Source organism: Hemiscyllium ocellatum, chromosome 8 (assembly GCF_020745735.1).
Source record: "Hemiscyllium ocellatum isolate sHemOce1 chromosome 8, sHemOce1.pat.X.cur, whole genome shotgun sequence".
NCBI lineage: Eukaryota > Metazoa > Chordata > Chondrichthyes > Orectolobiformes > Hemiscylliidae > Hemiscyllium > Hemiscyllium ocellatum.
This window is the reverse complement of record NC_083408.1, coordinates 116,993,234-117,019,429: the sequence shown is the minus strand read 5'-3', so window position 1 is coordinate 117,019,429 and position 26,196 is coordinate 116,993,234. Positions and strand designations below refer to the sequence as shown.

Sequence of the window (26,196 nt, the reverse complement as noted above, 5' to 3'; positions counted from 1 at the left end):
GAGAATGAGGAGTCAGATGAAATGGTAAAATGAAATATTAGCTGGCTTCAAGGCAGAGGAAAGAATAGAATGGCAGAGGTGGAAGGAATCAGTGCCATAACCACAGTTGTTCACAAATTCTGAGAGGTTTTGACAGAGCAGACACCAAAGAAATAGTTCTTTTCCTGGGGAAGAGAATAATTAGGGACTGATAGTATGAGATAGTTACCAAAAATGCCAAGTGGGAATTCAGAAGAAACTTAGGAGTGGTGAAACTCTAGAAGCTGCTCCCCCTAGGAGTTTTATTTAATTTACTCATGAGATGTGGGTATCACTGGCTGGATCAGGTTTTACTTCCCATCCTCAATTGCCCATGGCGAAGGTGGGGGTGAGCTGCATTCTTGAACCACTGCGGTTCACCTGCTGTAAGGAGGCCCACAATGTCCTTGGGGAGGGAGTCCAGTGTTCAAAGGAAATAGAATAATGCATTTATCAAAAACGTAAACAAGCATTTAAGGCAGAAGAGAATCAATGGGTTGATTGATTAGATTACTTACAGTGTGGAAACAGGCCCTTCGGCCCAACAAGTCCACACCGACGCGCAACCCACCCATTACCCTACATTTACCCCTTTACCTAACACTACGGGCAATTTAGCATGGCCAATCCACCTGACCTGCACATCTTTGTGACTGTGGGAGGAAACTGGAGCACCTGGAGGAAACCCACGCAGATACGGGGAGAACATGCAAACTCCACACAGTCAGTCGCCTGAGTCGGGAATTGAACCCGGGTCTCTAGCGCTGTGAGGCAGCAGTGCTAACCACTGTGCCACCGTGCTGCCCACAAGTGAAATGCGAGGACAGTAAGTGCTAGTGCTGACTGGTTGGGCCCATTACCCGTTTCTGTGGTGTATATCTGTGTTTTCTTTAACTGGCATAACTCAGTGACATATATTGTCCTACATTTTTCCCAGGATATCTAAATAATGAAAGAGTGACCATACTATTCCACCGTGAAGCATTGAATTTGGCTTGAAATTTGCTAATTTGCAATTTAGTGATTTGCATGGCTACGAGGAAAGGCAGGGCAGTGGGATTAAATGATTTGGTTCTGTAGGGAGCCCGCACAGAGATGATGAGCTGAAAGTTGTTCTCTTGTGCCATAAGAACATAAGAACTAATAGCATAAGTAGGCCATCCGATCCACTGAGCCTGCTCCGCCATTCAATACAATCATGGCTGATCTTTTCATGGCCTCAGCTCCACTTATCCACCCACTCCCATAATTCTAAATTCCTTTACTGTTCAAAAATCTTTGTCTTAAAAATATTAATCGAGGTAGCCTCAACTGCTTCACTGGGCTGCGAAGTTCACAGATTCACAACCCTTTGGGAGAAGACGTTCCCCTTCTGTGTTGTCCTCATTCATAGTTATAGGAGAAAACAACTAAATAGCTGTTGTTGTCAGTCCTTGCTCCAATTGTGATGTCCCCCCACCCTCTCACGCCCTTTGTAACTACGTGGTTGCATGAATTGCACAATAGCTTGAAGTACCCGTCAGACGGGTTACCATTACAGGCCAGTTCTAGTTGGGATGTTACTGTGTCACATGTCTAGCAATCTTCCTTTGCAGGGCAAGTAAAGAGTAAGTAACTCCATCCCAAAGCTGAGGATCACTCCCTGACGCCTGTGAGCTTTCCTCTGTCAAAATCTGTTTTGTAGAACATGCCGATTGTGTTAATCACTGGGTGTGAGGAGGAGATCAAAACAGCTGCATCTAGGTTGGCTCCAAATTCAGCTCAAATTCCACCTGCTGATGATGACAGCTATTTTTACATTGACCTTTCTCATCACATTGTTTTTTCATAACTGGGTTTGAACTTGATGAAACTCCCACAGCTACCTGGATCACACCTCCTCCCACCCTGCCTCCTATAAAAATGTTATTCCTTATTCTCAATTCCTCTGCACCTGCTCCCAGGAGGACCAACTCCATCACAGAACAGCCCAGATGGCTCCCTTTTTCAGAGAGTGCAATTTCCCATCCCATGTGGTTGGCGATGCCCTCTAGCACATCTTCTTCACTTCCTGCACTTCTCCCCTTGAACCCCATCCCTCCAATCACAACAAGGACAGAACACCCAGTCCTCATCTTCCACCCCCACCAACCTTCAGATACACTGCACCATGCTCTGCCATTTCCACCACTAGTAAACATACCCCACCACCAAAGATATATTTCCCTCTCCAACCCTATCTGCATTTAGGAGAGGCCATTCCCTCCGTGACTCCCTTGTCAGATCCAACAAGCCCCACTAACCCACCCTCCATTCTTGGCACTTTCCCCTGCCGGAAGTGCAGAACCTGTGCCCACACCTCCCTCCTCACCTCCATCCAAGGCCCTAAAGGCTCTTTCCACATCTGACAGAAATACCTGTACTTTCACACACATCATCTCCAGCATCTGTTGCACCTGATGTGGTCTCGTCTACATTGGGGAGACAGGACGCCAACTTGTGGATAATTTCAGAGAACATCTCTGGGACACCCGCACCAACCAACCCAATCCCCCGTGGCCGAACACTTTAACCCCCCCTCCCATTTTGCCAACGACATGCAGGTCCTGGGTATCCTCCATCGCCAAGCCCTAACCATCCAACGCCTGGAGGAAGAACGCTTCATCTTCCACCTTGAGACCCTGCAACCACATGGGATCAATGTAGATTTCACCAGTTTCCCCATTTCCCCTCCCCCTACCTTATCCCAGTCCCAGCCTCCCAAATTGGCGCCACCCTCTAGAACGGTCCTACCTGTCCATCTTCCTTCCCACCTATCTGCTCTAGCCTCCTCTCCAACTTATCACTTTCACCCCCACTTTTATCTACCAATTGCATTCCCAGCTACCTTCCCCCAAGCCTCAACCCCCTCCCATTTATCTCTCAGCCCCCTTGGCCATGAGCCTCATTCCTGATGAAGGGCTTATGCTTGAGGGGCTAAATGGCCACTCTTTGATCCTGGGGATCAAGAAAGTGGAGCCAAATGGCTTCTTGCTGTTAGTAAGTAACAGATTGAAGGGGCAGAGTGACCTCCTCCTGTTCCTGTGCAGCATGTTAAAGGGGCTGAATGGCTCCCCTTGTTATCATGACATAGCCCTAGTGAATATCTGATCTATTAGGTTCAGTCTTGGATATCATGAAGTAAATTAAGACACAGCAAGAGGTCATTCGGTCCATCAAATCCATTTTGGCATCTCACAGAACAACCCAGACAGTCCCATTCCTCTGCTCATAGAAACATTCAAAATAGGTGCAGGAGTAGGCCATTTGGTTCCAAGCCTGCATCACCATTCAATATGGTCATGGCTGATGATGCAATCTCAGTATCCCATTCCCGCTCTCTCTCCATATCCCTTGGCCCCTTTAGCCCCAAGAACCATGTCCAGCTCCCTCTTGAATATATCTAATTAACTGGACCCAACAGCTTCCTGTGGGAGAGAGTTCCAGAGGTTCACCACTGTCTAACTGAAACCCTGGTTCTGGACTTCCCCAACATCAGGAACATTGCTTCTGCATCTAGCCTGTCTAATCCCATCAGACCTTTTTGTATTTCCATGAGATCCCCGATTCTTCTAAATTCCAGTGAGTGTAAGCCCAGATGATCCAGTCTTTCTTGATATCTCAGTCCTGCCATCCCAGGGATCAGTAGGTGACCCTTTGCTGGACTCCCTCAGTAGCAAGGGTGTCTTTCCTCAGACTTGGAGACTAAAACTGCACACAATTCTCAAGGTGTGGCCTCACCAAGAGCCCTGTATAACTGCAGCAATACTGCTCTTATACTCAAAGCCTCTGGCTTTGAAGGGGAGCATGCAATTAACTTTCCTCACTGCCAGCTATACCTGCATGCCAGCCTTTCCTGCTCCTCAGATGCTGCCTGACCTGCTGTGCTTTTCCAGTACCACTCTAATCTAGACTGCCAGCGTACAGTGACTGTTCCACTATGACTCCCATGCTCCATCCCCATAGCTCTGTTAACTTATTTCATTTAGATGTCCATGCAATTTCCTTTTGAAAGCAGTGTTGGGATCCATTGTCATTGTGATCTGCCACCATGTTGTACATGCAGCTGAGTCAAGTCTGCATTGTGTTACGTTTGCTCCCACCATTCTCTTTACATGCAGGGATATACAGGATTTGTTCAGTCTAGTGTGGTGGAGGAAAACCACTTCCTGATGTAACTGGAAAGTGTGTCTTGTATTGAGCAAGTAATGTATTGCATGTCAGCAATGAAGGTAAATGTGACATTGTAAAGGCACGGTTGTTCAGTAGTTAACATGTGGAGTTTGCACATTCTCTCTGTGAATGCATGGGTTTCCTCCTGGTGCTCCATAGTCCAAAGATACTCAGGTTAGGTGGATTGGTCTTACTACATTGCCTGTAGTGAACAGGAATGCCTAAGTTAGGTTAGATTAGCCATAGGAAATGCAGGGTTACAGGAATAGGGTTGGGAGGGGGAGGTGGGTCTGGGAGGGATGTTCTTCGGAGAGTCAGTGTGGCCTGCTTCCACACTGTAGGGAATGGCCTGCTTCTACACTGTAGGGAATTCCATTCCATAAAAAATGATGGGCGTTGTTCCAGTGATAGGCATTGTTCCAGTGATAGGTATTGTTGCAGTGATAGGAACTGTTCCAGTGATAGGAATTGTTCCAGTGTTAGGCATTGTTCCAGTGATAGGAATTGTCAGTGATTGGCATTGTTCCAGTGATAGGCCTTGTTGCAGTGATAAGAATAGTTACAGTGATAGGCATTGTTCCAGTGATAGACATTGTTCCAGTGATAGACATTGTTCCAGCGGTAGGAATTGTTCCAGTGATAGGCATTGTTCCAGTGATAGGTATTGTTGCAGTGATAGGCATTGTTCCAGTGTTAGGAGTTGTTCCAGTGATAGGCATTGTTCCAGTGATAGGAATTTTTGTTCCAGTGATAGGTATTGTTGCAGTGATAGGAGTTGTTCCAGTGATAGGCATTGTTCCAGTGGTAGGCATTGTTACAGTTTTATGAGTTGTTCCAGTGATAGGCATTGTTCCAGAGATAGGCATTACTCCAGTAATAGGCATTTTTGTTCCAGTGATAGGAACTGTTCCAGTGACTGGCATTGCTCCAGTGATAGGCATTGTTGCAGTGAGAGGAATTGTTCCTAAGATAGGAATTGTTACAGTGTTAGGAATTGTTCCAGTGATAGGAATTGTTCCAGTGATAGGCATTGTTCCTGTGATAGGAATTGTTGCAGTGATAGGAATAGTTCCAGTGTTAGGCATTGTTCCTGTGATAGGAATTGCTCCAGTGATAGGCATTGTTCCCGTGATAGGCGTTGTTCCAGTGATAGTCGTTGTTCCAGTGATAGGCATTGTTCCAGTGATAGGAATAGTTCCAGTGTTAGGCATTGTTCCTGTGATAGGAATTGTTGCAGTGATAGGAGTTGTTCCAGTGATAGGCATTGTTACAGTGATAGGCATTTTTGTTCCTGTGATAGAAATTGCTCCAGTGATAGACATTGTTCCAGTGTTAGGCATCGTTCCAGTGATAGGAAATGTTGCAGTGATAGGAATTGTTCCAGTGTTCGGCATTGTTCCAGTGATAGGAATTGTTGCAGTGATAGGAATTTTTCCAGTGATAGGAATTGTTCCAGTGATAGGAATAATTGCAGTGATTGGCATTATTCCAGTGATAGGAATTGTTCCAGTGTTAGGCATTGCTCCAGTGATAGGCATTGTTCCAGTGTTAGGCTTTGTTCCAGTGATAGGAATTGTTGCAGTGATTGGAATTGTTGCAGTGATTGGCATTGTTCCAGTGATAGGCATTGTTCCAGTGATAGGAATTGTTCCTGTGATAGGAATTGTTGCAGTGATAGGAATTGTTCCAGTGATTGATAGGCATTGCTCCAGTGATAGGAATTGTTGCAGTGTTAGGAATTGTTGCAGTGATAGGCATTGTTCCAGTGTTAGGCATTGTTCCAGTGATAGGAATTGTCGCAATGATTGGCATTGTTCCAGTGATAGGCCTTGTTGCAGTGATAAGAATAGTTCCAGTGATACGCATTGTTCCAGTGATAGGAATTGTCGCAGTGATAGGTATTGTTACAGTGATAGGCATTGTTCCAGTGATAGGCATTGTTCCAGTGATCGACATTGTTCCAGTGATAGGCATTGTTCCAGTGGTAGGAATTGTTCCAGTGATAGGCATTGTTCCAGTGATAGGAATTGTTCCAGTGATAGGCATTGTTCCAGTGTTAGGAATTGTTCCAGTGATAGGAATTGTTCCAGTGATAGGCATTGTTCCAGTGATAGGCATTGTTACAGTGTTAGGAGTTGTTCCAGTGATAGGCATTTTTGTTCCAGTGATAGGTATTGTAGCAGTGATAGGAATTGTTCCTGTGATAGGATTTGTTCCAGTGACAGGAATTGTTGCAGTGATTGGCATTGTTCCAGTGACAGGAATTGTTCCAGTGATGGGCCTTGTTGCAGTGACAGGCATTGTTCCCGGTGGGTTGGGTACGTTTTGGCGCCGATTATTGGCCACGCCGGTTTGACTCTAAACTGTTTTGGCGCTCATTACTTTGGCACCGAGCTGTTTTGGCGCCAATTCAGAATAAAAAAAGTCTTGTTTGGTTAAAGATTAGATTAGATTACTTACAGTGTGGAAACAGGCCCTTCGGCCCAACAAGTCCACACCGACTCACCGAAGCGCAACCCACCCAGACCCATTCCCCTGCATTTACCCCTTTACCTAACACTACGGGCAATTTAGCATGGCCAATTCACCTGACCCGCACATCTTTGGACTGTGGGAGGAAACCGGAGCACCCGGAGGAAACCCACGCAGACACGGGGAGAACGTGCAAACTCCACACAGTCAGTCGCCTGAATCGGGAATTGAACTCAGGTCCCTGGCGCTGTGAGGCAGCAGTGCTAACCACTGAGCCACCGTGCCGCCCCTAAAGAAGAGGATGACTAATGACCCGATGTAATTTTCTCAACTAGCAAGAGTTGATAATCAAAGCTGTAATGACCCGCTGCAGATTCAAATCTCGTTTTGTAATCATTTTCTCATTTAACAATTGTTAACAGTCATCTACTGCCTTGATGATACTTAAGCCCTTCTGTCTTCACATTGAAAAGCTGCAATACAATTTTCTTTTGATTTTCTTGTAGAGCCCATACCAGAAATGGCTGAAAACATTCTAAGCAAGAGAGACAAACCAAAATTTTCACACGATGGTTATCTATATGCATTTGATAAATGTAGAAATTCATTTTTATAATGAATAGGTTAAAATACGGAATAAAAAAGAATTAGATTTATTTCTTACAATGCAATAAAAACGAATTTCTTATGGGTTCTACAAGACTTTTTTAAAATTCTGAATTGGCGCCAAAACAGCTCAGCGCCAAAGTAACGAGGGCCAAAACAGTTTAGAGACAAAACGGTGGGGGCAAATGATCAGCACCAAAAGGGTGGTGCCAAACAGTCCCATTCCCGGTTCCAGTGATAGGCGTTGTTCCAGTGATAGACATTATTCCAGTGATAGGCGTTGCTGCAGTGATAGGAATTGTTCCAGTGATAGGCATTGTTCCAGTGATGGCATTTTTCCAGTGATAGGTGTTGTTCCAGTGATAGGCATTGTTCCAGTGATAGGAATTGTTGCAGTGATAGGCATTGTTACAGTGTTAGGAGTTGTTCCAGTGATTGGCATTGTTCCAGTGATGGCGTTTTTCCAGTGATAGGCAATGTTCCAGTGAAAGGCATTGTTGCAGTGATAGGCATTGTACCAGTGATAGGCACTGTTCCAGTGATAGGCATTGTTGCAGTGATAGGCGTTGTTCCAGTGAAAAAGTTAAAAATCACACAACACCAGGTTATAGTCCAACAGTTTTAATTGGAAGCACACTAGCTTTCGGAGCGACGCTCCATCAGGTGATAGTGGAGGGCTCAATCCTAATACAGAATTTGTAGCAAAAATTTACAGTGTGATATAACTGAAATTATACATTGAAAAATTATTTTCTGTTAAGCCTTTCATCTGTTAGAATACTGTGATAGTTTCACTTCTTTTATATGTCAATCACAAAACCTTTTTTTTAAAAGTTGCATTCTTGGGTTAACTGTTAACAATGGTGATAGCTAGACAATATGTTGAAGGTGTTAGCCCCCTGTGTTCTCTGTCTATGCAATAATGTTTAGATTGATTCTAATCTAAAAAGTGAGATAACAGAGTTTTACATGAATGCATGCAGTTTTTGAGCAAAGTACAATGTAACCCTGTGATAGGTATTGTTGCAGTGATAGGCATTTTTGTTCCAGTGATGGGCATTGTTCCAGTGACTGGCATTATTCCAGTGATAGGCATTGTTGCAGTGAGAGGAATTGTTCCTATGATAGGAATTGTTGCAGTGATAGGTGTTGTTCCAGTGATAGATATTGTTCCAGTGATAGGAATTGTTCTAGCGATGGGCGTTGTTTCAGTGAGAGGAATTGTTGCAGTGATAGGAATTATTACAGTGATAGGTGTTGTTCCAGTGGCTGGCATTGTTGTAGTGATAGGCATTTTTGTTCCAGAGATGGGCTTTGTTCCAGTGATAGGTATTGTTGCAGCGATAGGAATTGTTCCCGTGACAGGCGTGATTTCAGTGATAGGTATTGTTCTAGTGATAGGCGTTGTTCCAGTGATAGGCGTTGTTCCAGTGATAGGCATTATTCCAGTGATAGGCATTGTTCCAGTGATAGGAATTGTGCCTAGGTGTTAGGCATAGGTGTTATTCCAATGATAGGCATTGTTCTAGTGACTACAAGGTAGACATTGTTCCAGAGATAGGCATTGTTGCAGTTATAGGAATTTTTCCAGTGATAGGCGTTGTTCCAGTGATAGACATTGTTCCAGTGACTGGCATTGTTCCTGTGACAGGTATTGTAGCAGTGATAGGCATTTTCCCAGTGGTAGGCATTGTTCCAGTGATAGGCATTGTTCCAGTGATAGGTGTTGTTGCAGTGATAGGTATTGTTGCAGTGATAGGCATTTTCCCAGTGGTAGGCATTGTTCCAGTGATAGGCATTGTTCCAGTGATAGGTATTGTTGCAGTGATAGGCATTTTCCCAGTGGTAGGCATTGTTCCAGTGGTAGGCATTGTTCCAGTGATAGGCATTGTTCCAGTGATAGGTATTGTTGCAGTGATAGGCATTTTTCCAGTGGTAGGCATTGTTCCAGAGATAGGCATTGTTCCTGTGACAGGTATTGTTGCAGTGATAGGCCTTGTTCCAGTGGTAGGCATTGTTCCAGTGACTGGCATTGTTCCTTGACAGGTATTGTTGCAGTGATAGGCCTTGTTCCAGTGGTAGGCATTGTTCCAGTGACTGGCATTGTTCCTTGACAGGTATTGTTGTAGTGATAGGCATTTTTCCAGTGATAGGTATTGTTGCAGTGATAAGCATTGTTCCAGTGATAAGCATTGTTCCAGTGATAGGCATTGTTCCAGTGACTACAAAGAGGATCAGGATCACTTGATCTCACTGCTTGTGATCTGTGGTTGTTCTGCCAAAACGTCCATATGACTTTATCATTTTGAGTAGTGCTTTTGGAAATTCACAGTACTTTTTTTTGCTTTTTTTTAGAGCCTCTTTTTCTCTCTTTTTTACCCCCACACTCCCGCCTAACTGCGGAAGTGCTTATTTTTTCCCCAGCACCCATGGTGTGTGTGTGTGTGCAGGTGTGAGACACGGTGAAAGACACAAGGTACACGAATCTTTATTCAAATTTCCACCACGGAAGAACGGAAACACGCGAGTGGCCATTGAAATTCACAGTATTAACCCTTTCAGACCCATAAAAATATGTTTTACTTTTACCACAGTCATTATACAAAAATGTTTTCCCTCACATCTGCCTGTTATAGTGCCCAAAATTTTAAATCTATGGCCCCCCAAATCCTTGGGCCATTAGTGAATGCGAAGAGTCTATCTCTATCTGCATTATATTCTGCATTCTGATCTATTACCCTGATGTACTTAGGTAAGCTTTGATTTACCTGGATACAACGCAAAACTGTACTTTTCACTTTATCTCAGTACATGTGACAATAATAAATCAAATCACATCTAATCAAATCAAATCAAAATATCTACCTTAATCGAACTTGTCAAAATCCTGTAAATGTCTACTGAATATTCCCATACTCACATATATTCTTAGGCATCTTTAAAACTTAGGTATGATTTGTTGTGTATTTTTCCTGTTCTTCCTGTCTCCAATGAAGGAGTTTTCTTTCCTGGAAACCCTTGTTTGAACTCAAACTAAACATGATAACCTGCAGGAGAGAGAAATTTTCCCAGGCTTGTCAATGACGAAGTGTAAAGACTCCAGTGTTAGTTTGCTTCCGCCAGCTTCCATCAGCTTCCGTCTGCTTCCGTCTGCCTCTATCTGCACCGACCTGCATCCATCTACATCCATCTGCTTCTATCTCTTGCGCAGATGTATCTCCAAGTTATAGATTTCATCTTTAAATTGGGTTCACTTATCAGGAAAAGATTGACTAGCTGTGTCACTTCTCCCTTGGTAAACACTGGTGTGGGAGGGCCAGTTACCATTAAGTCATAGAGATATACAGCACTACCAAACAGAAATCTTTAAAATTCTGAAAGATTTTGCGAGAGTAGAAACAAAGCAAATATTTATTGTTATGAGGGAGAACATAGAACATAGAAAACTACAGCGCAGAACAGGCCCTTCGGCTCATGAAGTTGTGCCGAGAATTAATCCAAATCTAAAATAACCTAACCTAGTACCCTTCAACTCACTGCTATCCCATGTGCATGTCCAGCAGTCGCTTAAATGTCCCTAATGACTCTGCTTCCACCACCACTGCTGGCAACGTATTCCATGCATTCACAACTCTCTGCGTAAAGAACTTACCTTTGATGTCTCCTCTATACCTTCCTCCTAATATCTTAAAACTATGATCCCTCACGCCAGTCAATCCCGCCCTGGGGAAACGTCTCTGGCTATTGACTCTATCCATGCCTCTCATTACTTTGTATACCTCGATCAGGTCACCTCTCTTCCTCCTTCTCTCCTGAGAGAAAAGTCCGAGCTTATTCACCCTCATTTCGTAAGGCAAGCCCTCCAGTCCAGGCAGCATCCTGGGAAACCTTCTTTGCACCCTCTCCAAAGCATCTGTATCTTTCCTATAATAGGGCAACCTGGACACAATATTCCAAGTGTGGTCTCACCAGGGACTTGTAGAGCTGCAGCAAAACCTCGCGGCTCTTAAACTCGATCCCTCTGTTAATGAAAACCTAAACAGCATATGCTTTCTTAACAACCCTATCCACTTGGGTGGCAATTTTGAGGGATCTATGCACTTGAACACCAAGATCCCTCTGTTCCTCCACACTGCCAAGAATCCTGTCTTTAATCCTATATTCAGCATTCGAGTTCAACCTTCCAAAATGCATCACTGCGTATTTATTCAGGTTGAACTCCATCTGCAATTTCCCAGCCCACCTCTGTATCCTGTCTATGTTGCACTGCAGCTTGCAATAGCCCTCGATATTATCAACGGCACCTCCAACCTTTTTGTCATTGGCAAATTTACTAACCCACCCCTCAACCTCCTCATCCAAGTCATTTATAAAAACTACAAAGAGCAGAGGCCCAAGAACAGAGCCCTATGGGACACCACTCACCAGACTTCCAGGCAGAATATTTTCCACTCTCTGCTTTCTGTCAGTCAACTAATTTCGAATCCAGACAGCCAAATCTCCCTGTATTCCATACTTCCTGACTTTATGAATGAATATATCATGGGGAAATGCTTTGCTGAAGTCCATATACACCACATCCACTGCTTGACCTTCGTTGACCTGTCTCGTCACCTCCTCAAAGAACTCAATAAGATTAGTGAGACGTGACCTGCCCCTCACAAAGCCATGCTAACTGCCTTTAATTACACTATGCTTTTCCAAATAGTCATAAATCCTATCCCTCACAATTCTTTCCAAAACCTTGCTGACCACAGATGTAAGACCAACTGGTCTGTAATTGCCAGGGATTTCCCTATTACCCTTCTTGAAAAGAGGAACAACATTCGCCTTCCTCCAATTCTCCGGTACGACTCCCATAGAGAGTGAGGAAGCAAAGATCTTTGCCAGCAGCTCAGCAACCTCCTTTCTTGCTTCTCAGAGCAGCCTAGGGTAAATCCGGTCCGGCCCTGCGGACTTATCAATCTTAAATTGCCAAAATTTCCAGCACATCAGCGTCATCAATCTTGATCAGTTCAAACCTGTTTAAAGATTAGATTAGATTCCCTACAGTGTGGAAACAGGCCCTTCGGCCCAACCAGCCCTCTGAAGAGTAACCCACCTAACACTATGGGCAATTTAGCATGGCCCATTCATCTGCACATCTTTGGACTGTGGGAGAAAACCAGAGCACCCAGAGGAATCCCACACAGACACAGGGAGAATATGCAAACTCACACAGACAGTCACCCGAGGCTGAAATCTAACCCGGGACCCTGGTGCTGTGAGGCAGCAGCGCTAACCACTGAGCCACCGTGTTTCCCAGTTCCTCAAAGTTCTCATTCACAACAAAGTCCCTTTCCTTAGTGAAAACCGAAGCAAAAAACACATTTAGGGCTTCCCAATCTGTTCAGACTCCACTCACAAGTTCCCTACACTATCCCTGACTGGCCCTACTTTCTCCCTGATCATTCTTTTATTTCTTGCATATGAGTCAAATGCCTTTAGAACATAGAACAATACAGCACAGGACAGGCCCTTCGGCCCTCGATGTTGCACCGACCTGTGAACTGTTCTCAGCTTGCCCCCTACACTATCTCAAAATCATCCATGTGCTTATCTAAGGATTGTTTAAATCTCCCTAATGTGGCTGAGTTGACTACCTTAGCAGGTAGGGTATTCCATGCCTTTACCACTCTCTGCGTAAAGAACTTGCCTCTGACATCTGTCTTAAATCTATTACCACTCAATTTGTAGTTATTCCCCCTCGTACACGCTGATGTCATCATCCTAGAAAAAAAGACTTTCACTGTCTACCCTATCTAATCCTCTGATCATCTTTTCTGTCTCTATCAAATTCCCTCTTAGCCTTCTTCTTGCCAATGAGAACGGGGAAGTTGGGTTCTCCCTAATCCTTCCTGCCAAGCCTTTTTCATGCTCCCTCCTGGCTCTCCTCAGTCCATTTCTGAGCTCCTTTTTAGTAAGCCTGTAATTATCTAAAGCTGTGCTAGATCCTTGCTTTCTCCACTTTACTTACGCTGCCTTCTTCCTTTTGGCAAGATGTTCCTTTGTTCTCGTCATCCAAGGCTCCTTAATCTTACCCCTTTTCGCCTGTCTCAGAGGAACAAATTTGTGCATCACTCGCAACAACTGCTCCTTAAACAGTCTCCACATGTCTGCTGTGCCCTTTCTGTGGAGCAATTGTTCCCAATCTATACTTCCCAACTCCTGTCTGATAGCGTCATAATTTCCTTTTCCTCAATTAAATATCTTCCCTTGGTAACTGCTCCATTCCCTCTCCATGGCTGTGGTAAATGTGAGGCAGTTATGGTCACTGTCACCAAAGTGTTCTCCCATCGCAAGATCTGGCTTGTTGCCAAGCACCAAATCCAAAATGGCCTCTCCCCTCGTCAGTCTGTCTACACACTGAGTAAGGAAACCCTCCTGAACACACCTGACAAAAATGGCTCCATCCAAACCATCTGCAGTAAGGAGGTTCCAGCCATTGGGAAAGTTGAAATCACCCATAACAATAACCCTGCTACTTCTGCATTTTTCCAGAATCTGCCCACCTATGAGTTCTTCAATCTCCCTACTGCTATTAGGGGGTCTGTAGAAATCCCCCAATGCGGTGGCTGTTCCCTTGCTGTTCCTAACTTCCACCCATACTGACTCAGTAGACAAACCTTCCTCAACAACCTTCATGTCTGTCGCTGTGATGGACTCTCTGATTAACAATGCTACACCCCCTCCTCTTTTTCCACCCTCCCTCTTCTCTTTAAACATTCTAAACCCTGGAACATCAAGAAACCATTCCTGCCCCATTGAAACCCACGCCTCCGTTATGGCCACAACATCATAGCCCCAAGTACCGATCCATGCTCTAAGTTCATCACTCTTATTTCGGACACTCCTTGCGTTAAAGCAGACACACTTTAACCGATCCCTTTGTTTTATCACGTGAAAAACCTTCCTGATAGATTCACTGTATCCTGTCACTGCCCATCAACAACTACCCCCTGTCAGATATGTAGCTCTGGTTCCCACCCCGCTGTCAAACTAGTTTAAATCCTCCCGAACCACATGAGCAAATCTTCCACCCAAGACATTTGTGCCCCTCCAGTTCAGGTACAATTAGAAAGTTAGAGTGGTGGATATAGAGGTGGAAAGATAGGAGGGGGTTCAAATGAACCATAAACACTAGACATTGTATATGGGCCAAATGGCCTGTTCTGACATTGTTAGCTCTGGTATTGTTAATCCAGGCTATCCTGGAACCTTGCTCGCAAGAATTACCAACAAAGAAATATGAAATTGGGCTGGGGTTTGGGGCATGGCTGGGGTCTTTGTCCAGGTAATAGAAACTGTTGAGTGAGAAAGCAGTGGCCGGAGGTGGTGTGTGAAGAGTTACGGGGGAGGAGGTGGTTGGATTGCTATCAGTTTAGTCTGCTCCAGTGGAGTGCAAGGCTGAGGCACACATCACCATCTTGTGTTGTGTCTGAGGATTCATCCTACAGAGCTGATAACAACGATGTCTTTGTGCTCTGACCTACTTCTCTCCATCTGTCCTTGTCCTTACTGATTATACTCATTGCTGTTTACTATCTGGTGTAGAATGTGGGTAATGGGATGGGTAGGGGGTTATGTTTAGCACTGTCCTAAGCAGGAAACTTGTCTGCCTTTATTTTACTTGAATGTGGGTGTCACTGTGACACGCCAGATTCCTTCAGAAGACAGTTGGCATGGGGGCTGGAGGATAGCCACATATCGCAAGAGGATATTATTAAACCAAATGTATTCTTACAACAATGCAACTGCTTCATGATTTACCTAGACTTTTATTTTAATTAAAATTCTCAAATTGCTCACAGTGGGATTTGAAATTGTTAATAGCCTCGGCATTTAGCCCAGTAATATAATCATTGCATAATCCACTCAGATCTTCTGCTGTTTGTCAGTAAACATCTCAGGATCTGTGTACACTGACAGAGACTGGAAACAAAGGAGGCCATTCAGCCCCTCAAGTCCATTAAACCATGGCTATTTATTATTCTAACTCAATCTACCCGAGTTCGTTCTATAAACCAAAAATCTTGGGATCTTAGTTTTGAAGTATTCCCATCCATCGCAGAAGCTTTATGTTTCAGTCAGACAATTCCAAATTTTCACTGCATCTTGTGTGAAGAGGGTGTTTCAGGCCATGTTTAGTTTAGAGGTCAGCCCCATGACTGTTGTGACTTGTGACTTCATAGTTGTGATGACCCAGGAGCATTCAGCACCTGGTGACAGGGAGAATCCAGCAGTTGCTGAGGGCCCTCGCGAGATTCAAGAAAGTGTCAGGCTTGAGGAGCATCTATGACAGAGATGACTGCTCTAAATCCCTGCGAACACCAAACTCTGGAGATAGTGGGGACTCTGTGGAATTCTCTGCCACAGAAAGCGGTTGAGGCCAAAACATTGAATATTTTCGGGAAGGAGTTAGATGTAGTTCATAGGGCTAAAGGGATGGAATGCTGTGATGAGAAATTGGGAACAGGGTACTGAGTTCACCCACGATCACATTGAATGCAGAGTAGGCTCAAAGGGCTGAACGCTGCTCCTATTTTCGATCTTTCAATGTTGCTACATGTGATCTCTGTGGGACATGATTACTCCTTTCAGAAAACGCTGCAGGACATTGGAAGGAATAGTCACAAAGCTCACAATCAGGAGCCAGGTCTCTCAGCTTGGCAATGTTCATTCAATACAATCCAATACAACACAACACAGACACAGGCTCTTCGGCCCACCAAGCCTGCATTGATTCCTAATACATTTGTAGATTCACTACTTATTGTCCCATAAACAGTTTCTATCCCTCTATTCACCTCCCGTTCATGTGTCTATCAAGATACTCCTTAAACGTTGCCAACATGCCTACTTCCCCCACCTTCACTGGCAGTGTGTTCCGGGTAACCACCACCCACTGGGTGAAAGGTTTTCCCTGCACTTCTCCCCTAAACCTCTCACCTTGAACCTGTGCCCTTTTGTAGTTGATTTTTGCACCCTGAGAAAAAGCTTCTGACAATCGACCCTATCGATGCCTGTCATAATTTGTAGACCTCTATTAAGTCGTTCCTCAGCCTCTGCCTTTCCAGTGGAAGCAATCTGAGTTATTCCAAACTCTCCTCATAGCTAAAACCCTCCAGACCAGGCAACATCCTGGTACGCCTTCACTGCACCCTCTCCAAAACATCCATGTCTTCTTGTGTGGTGATCAGAACTGCATGTAATATTCTAAATGTAATATCCAATCACTTTACACCTCCATCCGCCATGACCAGGGCCTCCAAGCCCTCCGTTTTTTCCTCTCCAGACGTCCCCAACAGTACCCTTTCACTGACACTCTCATTTGTCTGGCCGAACTGGTCCTCACCCTTAACAGTTTCTCCTTCGAAACCTCCCACTTCCTCCAGCCCAAAGGGGTAGCCATGGGCACACGTATGGGCCCCAGCTATGCCTGTCTGTTTGTTGGCTACGTAGAACAGTCGATCTTCCGTAATTACACCGGCACCACTCCCCACCTCTTCCTCCGCTACATTGATGACTGTATCGGAGCCACCTCATGCTCCCACGAGGAGGTTGAGCAATTCATCAACTTCACCAACACATTCCACCCTGATCATAAATTTATCTTGACCATCTCTGACACCTCCCTCCCCTTCCTGGACCTCTCCATCTCCATTAATGACGACCAACTTGACACTGACATTTTTTACAAACCCACAGACTCCCACAGCTACCTGGATTACACCTCTTCCCACCCTACCTCTTGCAAAAATGCCACCCTGTATTCCCAATTCCTCTGCTTCCGCTGTATCTGCTCCCAGGAGGACCAGTTCCACCACATGACACACCAGATGGCCTCCTTCTTTAGAGACCGCAATTTCCCTTCCCACGTGGTTAAAGATGCCCTCCAATGCATCTCGTCCACATCCCACACCTCCGCCCTCAGACCCCACCCCTCCAACCGTAACAAGGACAGAACGCCCCTGGTGCTCACCTTCCACCCTACCAACCTTCGCATAAACCAAATCATCCGTCGACATTTCCGCCACCTCCAAAAAGACCCCACCACCAGGGATATATTTCCCTCCCCACCCCTTTCCACCTTCCTCAAAGACCGTTCCCTCCGTGACTACCTGGTCAGGTCCACACCCCCCTAGAACCCACCCTCCCATCCTGGCACCTTCCCCTGCTCCTGCAGGAAATGCAAAACCTGCGCCGACACCTCCTCCCTCACCTCCATCCAGGGCCTAAAGGAGCCTTCCACATCCATCAAAGTTTTACATGCACATCCACTAATATCATTTATGCATCCGCTGCTCCCGATGTGGTCTCCTCTCCATTGGGGAGACTGGATGCCTCCTAGCAGAGCGCTTTAGGGAACATCTCTGGGATACCCGCACCAATCAACCACACCGCCCTGTGGCCCAACATTTCAACTCCCCCTCCCACTCAGCCGAGGACATGGAGGTCCTGGGCCTCCTCCACCGCCGCTCCCTCACCACCAGACGCCTGGAGAAAGAATGCCTCATCTTCCGCCTCGGAACACTTCAACCCCAGGGCATCAATGTGGACTTCAACAGTTTCCTCATTTCCCCTTCCCTCACCTCACCCTAGTTGCAAACTTCCAGCTCAGCACTGTCCCCATGACTTGTCCGGACTTGTCCTACCTGCCTGTCTCCTTTACCACCTATCCACTCCACCCTCTCCTCCCTGACCTATCACCTTCATCCCCTCCCCCACTCACCTATTGTACTCTATGCTACTCTCTCCCCAACCCCACCCTCCCCTAGCTTATCTCTCCACCCTTCAGGCTCTCTGCCTTTATTCCTGATGAAGGGCTTTTGCCCGAAACGTCAATTTTGCTGCTCCTCAATGCTGCCTGAACTGCTGTGCTCTTCCAGCACCACTAATGCAAAATATTCTAAATGTGGCCTAACTAAGGTTTTATACAGTTGTAACATAACTTGCCAACTTTTATGTTCAATACCCTGGTCGATGAAGGCAAATGTGCTGTGTGCCTCCTTGACCACGATATCCACCTGTGTTGCCATGTTCAGGGATCTGTGGATCTGTTCTCCCAGATCCCTCTGTATATCAATGCTCCTGAGCATTCTGCCATTATTCGAGTAAAAAATGAGGTCTGCAGATGCTGGAGATCACAGCTGCAAATGTGTTGCTGGTCAAAGCACAGCAGGTTAGGCAGCATCTCAGGAATAGAGAATTCAACGTTTCGAGCATAAGCCCTTCTGATGAAGGGCTTATGCTCGAAACGTTGAATTCTCTATTCCTGAGATGCTGCCTAACCTGCTGTGCTTTGACCAGCAACACATTTGCAGCATTCTGCCATTATTGTATAATTCACACCTGAATTTGATCTTCCAAAATGCATCACCTTGGAATTGTCTGGATTAAATTCCATTAGCCATTTCTCTGCCCAAGTCTGCAATCCATCTGTATCCCGCAGTATCGTTTCACAACCTTCCTCACTGCCTGCAGCTCTGATAATTTTGATGTCATCTACAAACTTACTAAGCAGATCACTTTCATTTTCCTCCACATCATTTCATATATTACATCATAGGTCCCAGCCTTGATTCCTGTGGAACAACACTAGTTACTAATTTCCATTCAGAAAAGCACACTTCCACGACTATTCTCTGTCTTCTGTGATGAAGCCAGTTATTTATCCATCCAGCCAGCTCACTCCAGGTCCCGCGAGACTCTACCTGCTATACCAGACTTCCATGAGGCACCTTATCAAATACCTTACTAAAGTCCATGTAGACAACATCCACTGCCCTTCCCACATCAATCATTCTTGTCACCTGAAAAAACTCAATCAAATTGGTGAGACATGACCTTTCCCACACAAACCCATGTTGCCTATCATTAACAATTCCATTCATTTCCAAACGTGAATAAATCCTGTCTTTCATTATCTTCTCCAAAGGCGTCCCTCCACTAATGTCAGGCTCACTGACTTGTAATTACCTGGATTATCTCTGTTTTCCTCTTAAACAAAGGAACAACATTGATCATTTTCCAATTGTGTGGACCTCACCTGAAACCAGACAGAATGCAAAGATATGGTCGGCACAGTGGCACAGTGGCTAGCACTGCTGCCTCACGGTGCCAGAGTTTGGAGTTTACACATTCGCCTCATGTCTGCGTGGGTTTCCTCCCACAGTCAAAAATGTGCAGGTCAGGTGAATTGGCCATGCTAAATTGCCCGTAGTGTTCGGTAAAGAGGTAAATGTAGGGGAATGGGTCTGGGTGGTATACGGGTCGGTGTGGACTTGTTGAGCTGAAGGGCCTGTTTCCACATTGTAAGTAATCTAATCTAATATCTGTTCAGGCCCCAGCTACTTCCTTCCGTGCCTCCCCCAGTTTCCTGGGATGGATCCTATCTGTTTCTGGGGTATTTTCTATGTTAATCCATTGCAATACCTCTGACACTTCCTTCTTCATTATGTTGACCTGCCTGAGAGTATTCACACATGTTTCCCCCACCTCAACATCCCTCGTGTTCCTGTCCTGGTTTTGCCATTGTATGTAGAAAACAGCGTTCCACATAACCTTTCATTTTGACCAGCACCAGGGGAGGAAGTCTCACAAAGTGTTTTCAGCTAGGACTTGCTTCTTTGCTGTTTTCCTATGACATTTCAACAGCTTTCAGCAGCTCTGAATGTTCCTCTGTTCTTCTTTAAATAGCTGTCCTTCCATACTGATCTTCAACCCCCAATCTCAGCTCCACTCTTGACACCATGATCAGAATCTTCCTATTCCCTGACAACATGGACCATGGTGAGAAATTTGGAAGATCGTGCAAGAAGTTGAGCGAGGCCTTTCCTTACATTGGGAGCAACAAGTTGCAATTTCCAACTGAGATCTGGACATTGAGACAAGATTCACACTAGGAAGTAATGAGAGGCCGATTAACGGGGATTACTGTGTCATTGTCACCCTCATTTTTACTTAATCTTACCTTATTGATATGCAGAATATGTGATAATGAGAGTAGTGGAGCATGTGCCTTGGTGGGAGATGGAGAGGGAGAGTGAATGTGATATGTTAGAGAAAGGATGGTGGCAGTTGAACTGTTGGAGTGGAGATGGTCATTGACTTTCTTTATACAGGGCTGGGCATTCGTCCAGACAGCTGAGACTGCACTGACCAGTCTGTTAACCTCAGACCAGGCCTTCACTACTGTACCTGAGAGAAAGGATGTCCCTCACCTGCATCAGCCCGCCCACCTCCTGCTCCCTACGCCAGTTTCCCCATATCTGGCACGTCTGGGACAAATATCCTGAACCATGCAGGGCAGCTGGTGCTTGAGTGGGTGCACAACAGCCCTTTAAAGATGGTACCAACACTAGGAATCCTGGGATGTCATGACAGCAGCAAATACTTTAGGCTTTGGCGTGTTGTGGAATCAGGCCAGCATCAGACGAAGGGGGGGCAAGTAAAGGGTTAACAAGGCATGGGCAGCATGGTGGCACAGTGGTTAGCACTGCTGCCTCACAGCGCCAGAGACCCAGGTTCAATTCCCGCCTCAGGCGACTGACTGTGTGGAGTTTGCGCATTCTCCCTGTGCCTGCGTGTGTTTTCTCTGGGTGCTCCAGTTTCCTCCCACAGTCCAAAGATGTGCGGGTCAGGTGAATTGGCCGTGCTAAATTGCCCATAGTGTTAGGTAAGGGGTAAATGTAGGGGTATGGGTGGGTTGTGCTTCGGCGGGTCGGTGTGGACTTGTTGGGCTGAAGGGCCTGTTTCCACACTGTAAGTAACCTAATCTAAAAGGCAAATTTACAACAATAATGCGATAAAACATGCCAGGCTTCATTGAGGAAAAACCATCCATGAAACCCACTGAAAATGAGCACTTTGCCAAAATTGGATAAGATTCAGCTCCATATTATGTGCTCGCAGGACAACAGCCTTATCCCAACTAGTTCTTTATTAAATTGGCTGTAAGATGGTTGTAAGAGGTCACGTGGTACACAATTTTATTTCAATCTAAACATAAAACTGCTTTTTCTCCCCAGCTACTTCCAGTCAGTGGTCACGCACCAGTTATAACCATCAGGAAATGCTTTGAGGTTTAACAGCCATATCTCCTCAGACAGTGTCCTGGGTTTGCATGGAGCAAGAGAGCACTTTTAAAATCTTTCTGGAGACTCTCGGGTAGTCCGAGGGATTTGAGAATGCGAGTATGTGGCATGGGTAACAGTGAGTGTTTGAAGATAGAGAAGGCGATGTGATCACCTTGTAGAGACTTGCACATGAAGCATGGAGACTCAAGCAAAGGGGTAATCTGAAACTGGAGAATTCCAACATACTCATTTTGTTCTTAAACAGGTTTAAACATTCAGCGAGATGTGAGGGACTTGCCAACTGATTGACTTGCCCCAACCTGATCAAGCAGGTTACTTCTTTATCACTGATACAGTGCTGCTTGTTATCAAGAGATTACTGTACACGAATGTAAAAGCTGATCACGTGTAAATAGTAGCATTGTGATTTTGGACTCAGAATCTTTAATATTCCATTTAGTTCCTATAAATGTAAACCCTAGTTTTTCAGGAATCAAAGGATATTACAATTGTTACTTAATTACGTCTAATTACTCATTTAAAGACACGTGGGAACAATTAGATCTAGCTTGTGTTAATTCTACTGGGAGGGGCTGTTTTGTGGTGAATTGGTAATGTCCCTACCTCCGGACCAAGAGGCCTGAGTTGAAGTCCCACCTGCTTACTCGAGGTGTATAAGATTGTGAGTGGCGTGGACAGGGTGAATAGAAAGCAGCTGTTCCCCTTATTTGAAGGATTATTAACAAGGAGGCAAAAAAATTAAACAGGAGTATCACATGGGTTTAAAAAAGAAATAGGAGTGTCAGTGGTTCTGCTCACTCTGAGAGCTGGCTCTGAGGGAGCTGGATCAGTGTGAAGGATTCTCCACTTGTGTCAGTGGACTGACTCTGAGCTGGCTGTCCACATCCAGTGTACTGTGAGGAAGAGGAAGAAGAGGAGAGTCTCCCTTGGGGAAAAAAAAACAAGGAGGCACACTTTTAAGGTGGAAAGCAGAAGGTTTAGGTGAATTTAGAAAGTATTGCATCCAGAGGGTGTTAAGTTTCTGGCGTGCACTGCCAGGAGGGTGATTGAGGTGAAATATCACAACCTCTAAAAAGTACTCGGCTGAGCACCTGAAATGTCAAGACATTCACAGCTGTGGGCCCAAATAATGGAAAGTAGGTTGAGTTTAAATTAAGCATAGATTTGGCATCCAGCCTCCTCTATACTCTATTATTATATGATTTACTCTCTCTGTCAAAGTTGTTCAGTACCTTTCTAACTGCCATTTGAACCTACACGTTAACCCTAAGAGAACGAGGATTTTTTGTTCAGAAAATGGTCCACATTCTGTGAGAGAATGATATGAATATGAATAGTGCCTTCAGTAGCGTACCATCCTCAAGATATACCATAGAGATTCGCCTTCTCAGACAGCACCTTCCAAACCCATGACCATTTCCATCTAGAAGGACAAGAACAGCAGATACTAGGGACACCATGACAGATTCCCCTCTGAGCCACTCACCAACCTGACTTAGAAATATATTGTCATTCTGTCACTGTCACTGGGTCAAAATCCTGGGTCAACCTAAAGGCAGTAGGGTCAACCTATAGAAGTTGGACTACTTAAGGCCATAAGATATAGGAGCAGAATTAGGTTATTTGGCCCACTGAGTCTGCTCCGCCATTCAATTATGGTTGATGTGTTTCTCAACCCCATTTTCCTGCCTTCTCCTCATAGGCCTTGATCTCGTTACCAATCAAGAGCCTATCTATCTGTCTTACAACACTCAAAAACGTGGCCTCTACAGCCTTCTGCGGCAGTATCTGGCTAAAGAAATTCCACCTCATCTCAGTTCCTAAGGGCTGTCCATTCACTCTCAGGCTATGCGCTTTGGTCCTATTCTCTGCTACTAGAGGAAGCATCTTCTTCACATTCACTCTATCTAGGCCTCTCAGTATTCTGGAAGTTTCAATCAGAACCCTCCTTATTTTTCTAAACTTGATCGAGTACAGACCCAAAGACCTCAACCACTTCTCAAATGACAAGCCCTTCATCACTAGGATCACTCTTGGGAACCTCCTCTGGACCCCTCCAACACCAGCAAATCCTTCCTTAGATAAGGGGCCCAAACTGCTCACAATATTACAATTGTGATCTGACCAGAGCCTTATACAGTCTCAGCAGTGCATCTCTGCTCTTGTATTCTAGCCCTGTTGAAATGAATTCTGGATTAGTGGTGCTGGAAGAGCACAGCAGTTCAGGCAGCATCCAAGGAGCAGTGAAATCAACGTTTTGGGCAAAAGCCCTTCATCAGGAATGAATGCTAACATTGCACTCACCTTTCTAACTGCCACCTGAACCTACACGTTAACCCTAAGAGAATGAGGATTTCCAAATCTTCAGATTTCCGAAGCCTTTTTTGTTCAGAAAATGGTCCACATTCTGTGAGAGAATGATATGAATATGAATAGTGCCTTCTGAAAGTCACTGTACACCGCATCAGCATCATTACCCTCATCACCCTTCTCTGTTACATTTTCAAAAAAGCTCCAGCAAGTTAAACACAATTTCCTCTTTAGAAATCCACGCTGACTCTAATTAACCAACTTGTCTTCTCCATGTGACTACTAATTTTAACACAGATAGTTGTTTCTAGATGTTCAAACACCATTGAAGTTAAATGACCGGTTTGTAATTACTGGATTTACCTTTATAGCCTTTATGTACAAGGCCATTATGAATGCATTTCTCCAGTCTCCTGGCTCCTCTACCATGTCAGTACCCTGAAATTTCTACCTTCCCTTCTTTCCATACCCTTGAACACAGTTCACCTAGTCTTTGCTTGTTACTTCAATGAGCTGGAGGGTGTCACAATCAATTCTGCTTTTATAACTGCACATATCTTACATTTTACAGCTGAACATGAAAAGGTTCAAAACCGGACTTTCACAAACTGGGTCAACGCACAGCTAGCAAAGGTAAGAGTTAAGGGATGATGGAAATTTCAGATGCATTTCTATAGCGCGCCACAAACTCGGAACATTCCAAAGTCCCAGTGAGATACTGTTGAGGTGTACTTCCTGCTGTAACACAGGAAATACATCATCCAGTCTCTGCACAGTAAACAGGCAATGAGGAGATCACTTACATTAATGATATTGGTTGATTGATATATATTGACTGGGGAAGCTGTGGAGAACACAACAACATAAGAACCCGGAGTAGGTGTGGACAATTCAGCCCCTCGAGCCCGCTCCATGATTTGATACAACAACGCCTGATCTCATCTTTAAAAATCACACAACACCAGGTTATAGTCCACCAGGTTTAATTGGAAACACTAGCTTTCGGAGCGCTGCTCCTTCATCGAGTAGTTGCGAAGGAGCAGCACTCTGAAAGCTAGTGCTTCCAATTAAATCTGTTGGACTATAACCTGGTGTTGTGCGATTTTTAAGTTTGTTCACCCCTGTCCAACACCAGCATCTCCAAATCATGATCACATCTTGGCCTTAACTCCACTTTCCTGCCCACTCTCCATAACCCTTCAATTCATTACTGATTAAAACTTCTGTCTATCTCCTCTTTAAATTTGCTTGAAGTCTCAGCATCCACTACACTTCCACAGATTCATAATCCTTTGACAGAAGTAGTTTTTCCTCATCTCTGTTTTAAATCTGCTTCCCCTTCTCCCTGAACTATGACCTTGCGATCTAGATTGCCCCACAGAGTTCTCTCTGTGCCTACTTTCTTCAATCTGCTTTAGCATCTTTTATACCTCAATTAAATCTCTTTCTCATTCTTCTCAACTCCAGAGAATTTCAGTCTGAATTGCTCAATCTCTCTTCACAAAACAACCCGTCATCTCGCGAATCAGTCTCTTTTTTGACTTGGTGCTGCGGGATCCACCTGTGAGGTTTAACATCTCACTTGACAGTGCAGCTCCCACTCTCTCCCCCAAGTTTGATACTAAAAAGATTTTCGATTGTATATTAATGTTTTATAATAGCAGGAGGTGATGGCCAGTGGTATTATCGCTAGTCTATTACAGAAACTCAGGTAATGTTTTAAATTTGAATCTACCACGGCAGATGGCGAAGTTTGAAATCAGTAAAAGTCTGGACTTAAGAGTCAAAACATGACCATGAAATAATCATAGATTGTTGGGGAAACCCCGTCTGATTCACGAATGAACATCTGCCATCCTTACCCTGGTCTGACCTACTTGTGACTCCTGAACCATAGCAATGTGGTCGACTCGCAACTGCCCTCTGCCAGTGACACCAGCATCCCACAAATGAATTAAAAAATACTCAAGGCTCTGGAGTGGGATTTGAATCCCATCATACCTTGAGGCAAGAGTGCCGTGCACTGAGTCGCTCAGTGATTGGAGGGGTGTGGCTGTGTAAAATGAATCAGACTAACATTCTTCTGTTCCATTCTAACAGCACAAACCCCCATCTGTCATCCACGACTTGTTCCAGGATCTTCGGGATGGACACAGACTCTTGGATTTACTGGAGGTTCTGTCAGGACAACAGATGGTGAGAAAGGAACTGAGAATTACAGTAACATGTGGAGTTAATCAGCCTGAGGCCCTAGTGTGATGAGCTAGGTCACAACACAGAGACCAATGAAAAGGCCATTCAGCCTGCTTGAACCTAAGGCTACCAACTCCATTTGCATTCCTCAAGATTTAATCCAACAACCTCTCCCATTCCCCACCAACTGATTCCAGTCACATCTACAGTGACAGCATTCAGGAAGAGTCTGGCACTGGAGAAAGTACAGCTGGTCAAGCAGCATCTG

At 44.9% G+C, this 26,196-nt stretch overlaps 1 long non-coding RNA gene across 1 annotated transcript in view; it reads left to right on the top strand.

Annotated features, from left to right (window-relative positions):
- Positions 1-25,916, top strand: part of LOC132818013 (uncharacterized) — a 38,760-nt gene extending 12,844 nt beyond the window's left edge. The window contains exons 2-3 of the long non-coding RNA XR_009644946.1: positions 24,307-24,368; positions 25,836-25,916. This is a non-coding gene — a long non-coding RNA (uncharacterized LOC132818013). The remainder of the gene's footprint in view (positions 1-24,306; positions 24,369-25,835) is intronic.
- The last annotated feature ends 280 nt before the right edge of the window (positions 25,917-26,196 follow it).